At 54.0% G+C, this 11,085-nt stretch overlaps 1 protein-coding gene across 1 annotated transcript in view; it reads right to left on the reverse strand.

Annotated features, from left to right (window-relative positions):
- The window catches only part of SEMA4G (semaphorin 4G), a 29,469-nt gene extending 18,384 nt beyond the window's left edge, over nt 1–11,085 (reverse strand). Inside the window, exon 1 of the mRNA XM_058810136.1 lies at nt 11,050–11,085. The gene's annotated coding sequence lies outside the window, so the exon portion shown is untranslated. The remainder of the gene's footprint in view (nt 1–11,049) is intronic.

Below are 11,085 nucleotides of genomic sequence, written 5' to 3' on the forward strand. Positions count from 1 at the left end.
CTTCCGTTCTTCACCCCCAAATCCTCACCTGCATCAGACCTACCCTAAATCCCTTTCCCTGTCGCTTCCGAGGTTCTGCCCTCTTGTTTCCCCAAACGCATTATTCCCTGGATTTCAACCACAGCAGGTCAGAGCCCTGCTCCTCTTTCTCTGGACCGTTCCTGTGAGCAGCACCCACACCCAGCACCCAGAACCTGCCTGTAGACTCAGCACCCGGATCCAGCACCCGAGCAGACAGAACCAGCATTCCAAACCTCGCTTGTGGACCCCAACCAAGACCCGGCACTCCAAATCCAACAACCCAACCCTTCCCGTGGACTCAGCAGCCGGACCCAGCACCCTTAATCCTGCCTGCGGACTCAGCAGCTGGGATCCAGCACCCCAAGCCCCACCTGCAGAGCCATACCCGACCCTGAGCCAGCACCCCAGGACTTACCAAGCGATTCAACACCCGCACCCAGCTCTCCAGATCCTGCCCGTGGGCTGATCACCCGGCCCCAGCCGTGTGCGCGCAGTACCCGCACCCCGCGCGCGACCGACCCAGCTCCCGGATCCTGCCCGCGGACGCGGCGCCCAAACGCGGCACCCCCCTGGCCCGCGGACCCGCGCCCGCCCCGAACGCCGCCGCTCGCGGCCCCTCGGTGCTTGCCTGGCGCGGTGGCGCAGCCGGTGCGGGCGGTACGGCGGGCGAGGGCAGGGTTCGGCCGGGCTCGGCTCGGCTCGGCTCGCAGCGCAGCCCGGCTCGGCTGTCGCGGCCCCGCCGTGCGGACCGAGCCGAGCCGGGCTCCGCAGCGCCCCCTGTCGGCAGCGCCGAGCGTGGGGGTTTGGCCCTCAGCGTGGGGCCGCGAGGAGGAGGAGGAAGAGGAGGACGAGGAGGGGAGGGGAGCAAGGCCGGCCCTGCCTGCGTTGCGTGGAAGCAGGTGGCAGCACGTCCCTCGGCAGAGTCGCGGCAGGCAGGGACGGGATGCTACCGTGCAGCCCCCAACACGTAGGGTGGGCCGGGGGCTCACTCAGCACAGGTGGTTTGCATGATGCGGCCCCCAAAAGCCCGTGCGAATTCCCTTTGCAAAGTCAGAGAGGCAAAGGACTGATATTGTGGACTTAGTACTGTGAAAAAGCATGACTGAACACGGATAAGTGCCATCCTACTCTGTCAGCACAGCAAACACATGCTACCTGTACCATCATGCCAAAACCCCAGCCAGAGGCACCCATGTCAGCACAGCACAGCCCCCCGCCAGTGCCATGGTGCTCACTAAGGTGTCTTGCCCCTCAAAGTCACCGCAGCACCCTGCACTGCATGCCTGGATCAGGCACTGTGCCCCATCTTCTCCCTGCTCTCAGCACGCCTCGCCATTCACACATGGCGGAAGGTTGTTTGGAAACACAGGCAGGTAATGGTTTCTCTGGGGCCCTGTGTGGAGCCTTTTTATCCTGGGTGGCTTCTGCAGCTCCTCCCCATGTGGAGGAGCTGCCAAGTCCAGGCCTGTGTTTGCTTTCCTTTCGTAAGCTTCCAGCACCTGGCCAACCCTCCCTCCTAAACCCTCGCAGCAGCAGCAGGCCTCCCAAAACCAAACCCTGAGCCAACATTGTGTGTAATCAGCAGGTTGGATCTAGGGCAGTTGGAAATCAGCTGGAGCAGGAGGTGGGGAAATGCTGTACCTGTGTATGCTGAACTGCAGCTCTCTTGGAGCTGGCAGGGTGGCCGGGTGATGCCAGCCTGTGGTCACAAAGCCATGTGGTGCCCAGTCCCAGCACCATCGCCTCTGGATGCCAGTTCATCCCCTCCGCTCCACACCATCCCATCCCAGAGGTAAGGTCTCCAGAAAGGGGACAAAGACCACCCCAACCCCACACCCTGCAGACCTGGAGCCAGACCCATAGCAGGGCATAGGGCTGAGCAGGTTGTGCTACAGCTGCTGAGCATTGCTTGGGGGTGAGGGTCAGCCCTAGCTGAGATTCCACCACCTTCTGGACCTCAAGGGTCAGTGAAGATGGCAGGGCCAGGGTGATCCTGTGGGGAGCCTGACTAACATGCCATTCCCAGGGCCTCTGACTGCCAGAATCCTGACTCCTACAAACACTGTAGGTGGAGGGAGGGTAACAGAGGTTTGAATCCCCCAGCCCTCACCCACCAATGGGTCTCAGCTGAGGAGGGACTCATCCTGGTGTTCTTAATGACAGGTGGTTCTGTCACCCTTGCACACACTCCCCAAGCAGCCACCACCCGCTCTCCCAGCATGACATCCCAAGGCCCATTCCTTGTCCCCACTCTCAGAGCAGACACTGCCCACCTCCTAGAGCACTCCCTGCCTCCCCGCCCTTGCCTCCTCTGTGCTCCAGAAACTAATTACCATTTCCTCCTGTCCTCGGGCAAAACCCCAGCGTCTCCTCCGCGCCTCGCCTTGCCTCGCCCCTCTGCCCACCCTGCGGAAGTGGGAGGCCCAGGCACCGGGAGCCAGGCAGGGACGGGAGCCAGGCAGGGATGTTCTTGGCCAGCCTGTCTTACCTAGGTATGGGGTGCTCAGGTGCTGCAAGGCAGCTGGTCCTCCACATCCTCTCCAAACCCCATTCCCTACCTCAGCAGAGGCACAGCTGGAGTCTGTGGGGCCACTTATGGGGAGAGCTGGTCCATGAGCGCTGGGGAAGGGGTGCCAGGGCTGGGACAGCACTGCCCAAAGCTCCCCCTTACCCAGGGCACTGTACCCATCCCATCCTGCAGCAGCACTCCCTGCCTCCCACATAGCTGGAAGCCGAAGCCAGCACAAATTGGAGCTTCGTTAGCTGCTGGCCTTGCAGCAGGATAATTAGTGTGTGAGTGCAGAGCAAGCTGAGCCTGGCGCGACCTGCACTGGGATTTTAAAGGCCCGAGCTTGCGAGGCTTTAATTAATTAACACGAGTCATTGGCAGCTGGAAACAGATCTATTTTCAGAGCTTTGCTTGCTCTGCTGCCCCCATGAGATTAACTGAAGGAATTTAGGGCTCCAAGAAGTTGAAGGCCAGGACCTTCCCCTTCTTTGCATGGTTTTCCCAAGAGTCAGAGAGGCACTTTTCCAGGCAGCAGGAGCCCAAACAGACCCAACCGTCTCCTGTGCTTGTATCCCTCATATCCATGGATTGGTTCTGCTTAGCAGGAAGGTCTGGCTCTGCTTCAACCCTAGCCCAGAGCCAGGAAGGTGCTGGAAGGGGAATTTCCTATCAGGGCAGCTCTAGAATCGCAGAATCGTGAAGGTTGGAAGCGATCTCCAAGATCATTGAGTCCAACCTTTGACCCAAAAAGACCTTATCAACAAAACCACAGCACTAAGTGCCATGTCCAGTCAATTCTTGAACATCTTCTGGGATGTTGACCCCACCACTTCCCTGTGCAGTCCATTCCAATACTTAACAACACTTAGAGAGAATAAATTCTTCATGATGTCCAACTTGAACCTCCGCTGGTGCAGCTTGAGGCCTTTTCCTCTTGTCCTATCAATTGTTACTTGGGAGAAAATGCTGACCCTCACCTTGCTACAACCTCCTTTCAGGCAATTGTAGGGAGTGACACGGTCTCTCCAGAACATCCTTTTCTCCAGGTTAAACAACCCCAGCTCCATCATCTGCTCCTGATAGGATTTACAGCCCTACAACTCCTATCCCAGCCCAAAGCAGGGGACCCTTTGAGTCACGACATGGTGCCTTGGGAAACCCCCCTCCCCAAAACCATGCCAGATTTTGTCTGTAGTGCTCTCTCCCTGTTACTCCAAACAGCCTTTATGAAAAGGAAATGTTTTGTGCCCTCATCACCAGCCCAGAGACTGGTTACTGTTTATTTTCTTATTGTTGTCACTTAAACACTGTGCCCCACAGAGAGAGGACCGAGTAGAGCAGGCTCTGCCATTTCACAGCCCCACCCGTGCAGGGGCCAGCTGCCCAGCACAGCACAGCCCCACCACTCCAGCACGCAGCAGAACCAGGCAGATGCCAAGAGCCAGCATTTCTGAGTTCATCTGTTTCTGCCACACCACTCTACCTGTGGCAGCCAGCAGAAAAGCTCACAGACAGCCCCTCTCACACCCCAGATGCCCAGGGAGCCAGGGCAAAGCCATGGCAGCTCTCACGTTTCACTTGGCACCACACCCCCATCCCAGTCGGCATCCCAAATGATGCGAGGAATTATAACAGGGCCAGGACACCGTGAAATATTGATGGGATTAGCGCGGATCAGCTCTCCCAGCACGCAGGCTGCGCTCGCCCCGAGCAGGGAGATGCGACCTGCCCGCACTCAGGTTGCAGCTCAGCTCCCAGGGCAGCAGCACTGCCAGCTGCTCCCTGCCAGAGACACTTCCCCAGCCAGCACAGCCTTCAGCCTTCCTGCAGGGCCATGCAGACCCCTCAGAGCACACAGTGATGCGATTCAGGGTGCTTAATGCATGACACTGCTGTGCCTCAAGTACCTCAAGGCTGCTGGGGATGAGCCACTGTCTGGCTTGGCTGTAGCTCAGCACCAACACTCACCCTGGGCCCCAAGGGACCCTCACCCTGCCTGCAGTCCCAAAATGTGCCAGCCCCCAGCCCTCTTGCCCCCTCTCAGGCTTATCCTGCACAACCAAGATCTTATGGATGTTCCACACACAGGGGTGTCCAGGGTGGCTGTCAGAAGACCCCTACACTCCCCACTGATCTGTGTCCCCTCTCCCACGACTGGAAACCAGGTTTGGTCAGACAGAGGATTTCATTATGGATCAGAGAGGGGTAAAGACAAACAACTTAGCAGGATCAAATAGCAGCCAGGATTAAATTAGAAATACACTGGCAGGGTGCAGACCATGGCAGCAGCAAGTCACAAAGGGTTCTCTTTTGGGATTGTAGCACTAACAGGGCATTGGTGCTTATCAAACCCATGGGTTGACCAGGATCCCCAGCATTTGGTAGGACACTGCTTCCTAAGGCAGGCCTGGCTTCTGCTCAGCAGTACCTGCAGCCTGTCTTTCCCTTGCCCCAGGTAAGAAACTGAGATAAAGCTCCAGATCTGGGATTTGGTTTGCCTGCCTCTGTAGTCCAAGAGGCAGCAGGCATCCAACCATTTCAAGCTCCTCTCCAGACTGGTTTAAAAGCCAGCTGGGAGTTACAAAATCACAGTGCTCCAGCCGCTGGGGTTTATGAAACCCACAAAGGAGTTGTGAAACTAAGGCTAGGGCCGTGCCAGCCCACACCGCAGCGACAGGCTTGTTATAAAGGCAAAACCACCAGCGGAAAAACGGGTACTTTCCCCTTCTGACATGAGAAAGTAACAAGCAAAACAGCCTTTCTCCAGGCCCCTCCATCCTTCAGCTACGCTGTGAGACCTGCACTGCTGCTTTACCTGCCTCCATGGAAAAAAAGCCCCATGGGGGGCACACCAGCCCTGTGCCACAGGGGAGTGGGGAAACCTCATCAGTCTCCTTTGTCCCCCACAGGAGCAGCCTGCCCAGATTCCAGGCCCACAGATCTGTGTGGAGCAGAGGAACAGAAAAGACCACATGGTGTTGCCTGGACTCTGACAGCAGCACTTGGGGCTTCCCAGCAGCTGAGTACACACTGACCAGGCTTGGCTTTGTTTCTTGAGAGCGTCACGGACTCATCAAGCCAAGTGTGATGCTCCACAAATTAGCCCCGGGAAAAAAAATATTCCAATGGGCACAGAGCATGAAAGGCTCGGGAGTCTCTTCCCTTCAAGTCATTGAGCAAACTTTCCAAACCACTGTTTCTTCAGGCTGAGAGCCAGCGGGGAAAATTACAATTGCAGAAGAATTTGTCTGAGAAAGTTATAAGGAGATGGAAAAAGGCAGGGGCAGACCAGAAGAGCCAGCCTGTGCTGCAGCCCCTCCAGCCCAAGGCTCAGCTTCAGGGAGGGATGGGACATTTTCCCCCAGCTCAGTACAGAGCAGAGTTGCTGCCTCCACTTCCTGCAAGATCACATGCAGCGTTTCTCCTCCCATAAATGCTTGGCAGTGGAAATTGGGATGTTCTGCCCAAGGCCATTTGTTGATGAAGGCTGCCAGGTGCCGGCAGCCCCAGCCGCAGAGCCAAGCACCGTGCCAGGGCAGATTTTCTCAAGGGAGAAGCAGCTGAGTCACAGCAGCCTCCGATCCGTTCCCACAAGCCCGGCTGCAAGAGGCGCACGGGAGTTCACGGGGGACGGGCGCTCCACAGCGAGCTGGCAGGCTCGGGTTGGTTTGCTTGTCTGCAAACCTCTCTAAGCCAGCGGAAAGCATCTCCCTGGCTCCGGATCTGTCGGCAGTGTGCCCTCAGGGAAGGGCTGGTGAGACTGCGGGAGGGCAGGGTCCTGACCTGCCTTTCAACCAGGCAGAGCTGCTTTGGGATGCTCCTGCAGCATGGAGGGGGAAATACCAGCAGGCACTGGGAGTTCCATTAGAAAATGGAGTTTTGAAGCTCATTGTGGGGGCTTGTCCCAGCTCTGGGGCAGGAGCAGGACAAAGGTGGCTGCACACAGGGAAGAGACAGAGGCATAGCACCAGGAGAAGTGATTTGCTGGGCTGGACATTGACAACCCCTCTGCCCATGATCCCAGCTGCTCCCAGTAAAAGCAGGCAGGCTCCAGCCTGGCCAGGGAGCACAGGGGTGTCTCTCTCTGTTTCTGCAGTGGGGCACAGACCCTGTGTTTCCCCTGCATGGCAGGTCAGGTCCCTGCCACACACTGCCTAGAGCAGTAGCACAAAAACCTGGGGCTGCACGAGGGATGGGATAAGACTGGTGGCTATTAAAAGCTGCCCTTTTGAGTGACCCAACCTGCACCCCCCCAGAGCTGGAGTCAGGAAGGTGTTGTGGCCCCAGCATCCACCCCTTGGGCCAAGGCACCAGACAGGATCCATGTCCCCATGGCTTCACCTTTTTGCTCTCTGTGTCACTGTGCCCAAGCAACCTCTGTCCCAGCCCTGCCTCCTCCAGCCAAATGCTTGGATGGTCCATGGGCATCCCACCCCTCCTTCCCAGGCACCGAACCCCTACACTGCTGTCTCTGTCACCAAAGAAGAAACAACCCCAGCAGTGCAGTAAATAACCCCCCCACACAGCAGAGCACTGGCAAGCAGAGCTGGGCACATCCATCACTCTCGCAGTTTTTCTTCAGCTCTGACACTTTGATAGGGGCGAGGGGGTGGGGAAGGAAAGGAGCTTCCAAAATTTATGAGCTAGGATTTAAAAATACAGTCTCCCAGAAGCACTGCAAAACCCAGAGATGGTGAAGGCAAGTGACTTAGAAGTTGCTTTTGGAAACGAATGCAAAAGCTGTGCCTGCCTTGGAAAGAGGGACTGGAGAGACCTGCATGGCTGATGTCACAAACCACGGCCCCAGTGGGATCATTTTGCAAGTCACAGCTCTCCGTGCTGTGCATTACAAGTAAAGTGCAAGGTAGAGGTAACAAATGATGGGCTAAAATCCCTGCAGCCCAAAGGGTAATGTCACCCTCAGTGCAGACAGGATTTGGACTGTCACCTTCAATCTCCCGGAGTTTCTCCTCTACATCCCTGACCTTCCACTGGTACATGCATAGCCAGCCTTCCAGCCCTTTTGGAAGCAGATCCCCTTCATGCAAAGAAAAGAGCTTGTAGCTGTAAATTTAGCTGAAAACATCTCTGCCACAGGAAATCACGTATCAAATAATAAAGCTAAATGAATGTCAGTAAGAGCAACCACAATATTGGAGTCCTTGGTCTTTACAGATGGACTGTCCCTCAGCAGAGTGCTGCAGAATTAACAGCTGAATAACGTTCCCCAGTCATTAAAAACATCTAAAAGTAATTTAGGCTGAATGACAATGATGCTCAAAGCAAGTTGTTTGTGGAGATAAAATGAGCTATTTCAAGCTTGCCTTTTGTTGAAGTTTTTCTGTTGAAGTGGGAAAGGACTGAAAAACGCTGAGCTGACAGCCTTGCCAGCAGAGCCCTGGTGCTATGGCAGCGCTGTGAGGAGCATCACCATGAGCTGCTCTGATCCCCCCTGCCATCACTCTCCCATATTCCTTGGAAGGATGCTCAGAAAGGTCGGGGAAGATGGTCCCCGGGGCCACCACAGCATCTCTGCTGCATCACAGTGCCATTTATGATGATGGTTTTGCTATGGAAACATCTCCTCCTAACAACAGATCTGTCAGCACATGTCCCAAAAGCAGACCAGCATTCATTACATGGTAATTTCTGCTTCCCTGTGATGGAGGCGATGGACTTATCCTTCCCGTGCTTTTCTTAAAAATAACCAGAACAAAAAAACAACCAAAAAAACAACAAAAACCCAACAAAACTGATCAATGTGAAAATCTGGTTCACCCATCAACAGCATGGCATGAGCCCAGGGTTCCTCTAAAATCTTCTCGTAAGCATATTTTTGGTGGGCTCTTTGGACACACAGAGCACTTCAATGCCCAGTGTTAAATATTTCAGGTGAAACATAACTCCTCTAAGTGCAGCCAGCCTTACTCTGAAGCTTCAATTCAGTGAGATTTCCCAGCAGCCTTCAGGAATTGATTTGCTTCTTGCTGGTACTTTCTCTCTGTGCTGTTCAGCTAAGTTAATGTATTCCAAAACCTGATTTTTTTTTCCTCCCCCTACATAATCAGATTTTTGGAGGCTGCAGTGAGATGCCTCACAAGCAGTTTTTGTCCTTAGGTGTTTTCTGAGCAGGCTGCATCCATCACGTCCTGGTGCTTTAGCACATCTCTGTACGAATGGTTCATTCGAGAGTCAGCTGAATTCCTTTGATTCATGTTCCTGCATATCCATATAGCTAATTTACCTTTATTAAAAGAAAAAAAAAAAAGAAAAAGGGGAGCTATTAAGAAGGACAGTGTCCAGGCCAGCAGAGCAAGTGCTAGAGGGCTGGGTTAATGAGCGGCGTGGTTGCTGTTGCCCAAGTGCCCAGGCTGGCTGGAGCCAGGAGCTGCTGCCCCAGCAAGGCTGACTCAGTCCCTCACTGGGCACACACAGGCTGCAGGCCCTGCACCCCCCTTTGGAGTAGTCTCTATGCTTTGGGGTCCATGGTGAACCTCACTTGCTCCAGCCTCCTCCCTGGTATGTTCCAGAGGACAGGCCCTGTGTGTGTTCAGCTTGGGCCAAGCCCCGTGCCCAGCCCAAGCTGCATCCCTGTGCTTTGGGGAGAAGGTGAAACACAACTATGGATAAATGGATTTGCCCTCACAGGAAGATCATTCTGTTCAGTCCCATGGGCCAGACAAGGATGCTGTCCCTCTGCTGCCTGTGCCGGCAAGGTCACTGAGCTGTGCCCTGGCAAGGACACTTCCAAGGAGAGGGAGCAGGGATTTGCAAGACGCTCATCACAATCATTTATTCTTGTCATTTCTGACCCTCGGGGTAGGAAGAACATCAGAGCACTGCAGGCACAAAACAACAAGCTTTGTAGGTCATATCAGCATGTAAAGTACCATTAGGAACCACAGCACGAAGCATGAATAATACTTCCTTTATTCCATCATATACCTCAACGCCCTTTAAATAAATGCAAATGGTTTTTTGCGGACAGGGTTTGTATGAGATGCCTGCTCAGGAACTCGGGGCTGAAATGGAGCTGGAGCAGTAATTTTTGCTCTCCCCCTGACAAGTCAGAGTGTCCTCAGCACTATCTGATAGGCTTAGTGAGAGTCCAAGCCAACCCAGGCAGAAGAGCCAGGAGAACACTGTAAATCTTCCTCGCAGAGATTTATGCTCTACCCATTAAACCAGAACCACAAAAGACACGTCCTTCCATACTACCCTCCTCTCTCTGAAGGACACCAAGGCAGGAAAAAACTTTGAAGGACTCCAAGCCTGGAAAGGGGCCTTCAAGAGCCAATCACATCGTTTCTGAAAAGCCACCAACAGTCACAGCCTCGACGGCTTAAATCCTAAAATCCTTTCAGCAAATTATGACCTCGATTACTAAAAATGATCAGATAACGCAAAGGCAGAGAGAGATGCGCAGTGAGTCATCGCCCCCAAGCACTTGAGCTCCCTTTGGTCCCAGCCGGAGTGGGGTGAGGTTGCCCCCAAGAGGCAAATCTGACACAGCAAGTAGAGAGGAAAATGCTGAATTGTGCTCTAGTGGTACCACATAGGAAAGATTTTTTTTTTTTAAAAATCTCCTCATATGCTCTTATTTGTACTTCTCTCTACATCTTTGGATGGGGTGGGAGGGGAGAGGAAGGAGGTCAACTCTGGCATGTGGCTGGCTGTGTTCTGCTGGAGTTCCTGAACCACACAACTCGTTTTCCTAGTCTGGCTCACAGGGTCATTAGAAAGATCAAAAAATGTCACTGAGTTTTCTTCAGCCAAATGAAACATTTGACCCCATACACCTCACTAGGCTCCTTCAGAGCAAGGGCTGGCACAACCTTCAACAGCAACTTCTGTCTCAGGAGTGGATGGAGAGACAGAATGGTGGACACGATGGACTGCCTGGAAACTGAGAGATGACATGAAATCCCTCAGCTGTTCACATAAAGCATTCAGGCATTAACAGCACACTGGACCAAATCCTAGCACCTTGCAGGGGGTGAAGGAATGGGACAGACATCTGGGATATCTCCCCAGCACATGCTCCACCCTCCAGGGATCAGCAGCCTGAGCTTTCTCAGCCAGGGAGAACGGCTTTCATTTCACAGACTCCTGCTGCATTTTTCTGCCATAAAATGCTCTTTGAACCTCTAAGCTTTTAGCACCCACATCCTGAGGCAAGCAGATCCCCAGCTCCTGTCTCCTTTTGTTTGCTTTGAGCTTTCCTGCTAATAAAAGAACTATGGAGTCTGAAGCCATATGACAGAGCGCCATTGAATGGCTTCTCCTTATTTGCCCTTTTTCAGGCCGATTGTTGAGCTCTCCATCTTACTTTCCAACATTACAACTATTTCAGAGAGATGCAGCCGACTTAGGGCCACTGCAATTTATTCCTATCCTTTACACACACACAGACACCCTCACAAAGGGCTAAACCTGTGACATAACCACAGATTTAACCATTCCTGCAGCTGCTTTTCAAGAGGACACAGATCAAACACCCAAGCACCCGGGGTACTCACTGCTCCTGCAGCAGGCTCCTTGTGGGTCCCCCTGTC

Source organism: Ammospiza caudacuta, chromosome 9, assembly GCF_027887145.1.
Source record: "Ammospiza caudacuta isolate bAmmCau1 chromosome 9, bAmmCau1.pri, whole genome shotgun sequence".
Classification (NCBI taxonomy): Eukaryota; Metazoa; Chordata; class Aves; order Passeriformes; family Passerellidae; genus Ammospiza; species Ammospiza caudacuta.